The sequence below is a fragment of the Chrysochloris asiatica genome, unplaced genomic scaffold (assembly GCF_000296735.1).
Source record: "Chrysochloris asiatica unplaced genomic scaffold, ChrAsi1.0 scaffold00083, whole genome shotgun sequence".
Lineage (NCBI taxonomy): Eukaryota > Metazoa > Chordata > Mammalia > Afrosoricida > Chrysochloridae > Chrysochloris > Chrysochloris asiatica.
The window spans coordinates 9,563,464-9,564,895 of record NW_006408601.1 but is presented as its reverse complement, the minus strand read 5'-3'; positions in this window follow the sequence as shown (position 1 = coordinate 9,564,895).

Sequence of the window (1,432 nt, the reverse complement as noted above, 5' to 3'; positions counted from 1 at the left end):
ATGTTCTACTCAGTTCTTTTACCTCTTCATTTCTTCCATTTGTTTTAACATTTCTATGCTGGAAAGCAAGCTTCAGAGTGTCTTCTACCATTCATTTTAGTCTTTTCCTTCTTTCTTGTTTTCTTAATGACCTATTGCTTTCTTCCTGTATGCTGTTCTTTATGTCATCCCACAACTTTTCTGGTCTTTGGTCATTACTGTCTAATGCATCAAACATGTTCTTCAGATGATCTCTAAATACAGGTGGGATATAATCAAGGTCATATTTTGGCTCTTATGGACTTGTTTAAATTTTCTTCAGCTTCAACCTGAACTTACACTTGAGCAATTGATGGTCTGTTTCACAGTCTGCCTATGGCCTTGTTTTGGCTGATAATATGGAGCTTTTCCACCATCTCTTTCCACAGATGTAGTCAGTTTGATATCTGTGTATTCCATCTGGTGAGATCTATATGCATAGTCATCTTTAATGTTGTTTAAAAAGTATTTGCAATGAAGAAGTCATTGGTCTTAGAAAATTCTATCATGCAATCTCCAGCATCATTTCTATCACCAAGGCCATTATTTTCCAACTACTGATCCTTCCTCTTTGTTTACAACCTTTACATTCCAATTGCCAGTAATTAGCAATACATCTTGATTATATGTTTGATCAATTTCAGACTGAAGAAGCTGGTAGAATTCTTCATTTTCATCATGACTGGCTTTAGCGGTTGGTATGTAAATGTGAATAGTAGTTGTATTAACTGGTCTTCCTTGTAGGTGTATGGATATTATCCTATCACAGACAGCATTGTCAGACTCATAGTGACCCTGTATGGGGTTTCTGAGGAGTAGTTGGTTAGTTTAAACCACTGACCATGTGATTCAAACTGACCTTGTGGTCAAGTACCGATCCTACAGCGCCACGCCAGGGTCTGTGTTTCTCATGTGGCGCTATAGGATAAGCACTAGACTGCAAGGTCATTTGAGTCACAAGGTTGGTAGTTCAAACTCACTAGCTGCTCCTTGGAAACCCTATACAGGGTCACTGTGAGTCAGAACCTACTAGATGACACTTATTAATACTTAATAACAACAACAACATCCTTAATTCCTTGGTATTGTAGCCTGCCTCAGGACAATAAATATCTTGAAAATAGAATGCAGTAAAATAAGGATTACACATTGTCTTAGTTATCTAGTGCTGCTTTAGCAGAAGTACAACACAACAAACTGATGCCTTCAACAAACAGACATTTATTCTCTCAGAATTTAGGAGAAGATGTCCAAATTCAGAGTGCCAGCTCTGAGAAAGGGCTTTCTCTTTGTTGACTCTGGAGAAAGCTCCTTGCCTCCTTTCAGCATCTGTGGGCCCAGCATTCCTTGGAGATATCCCTGTGTCTTGGTATCAATCTTCCTCTGGATCTGGGAGCTTCACAGTGCAGTGACC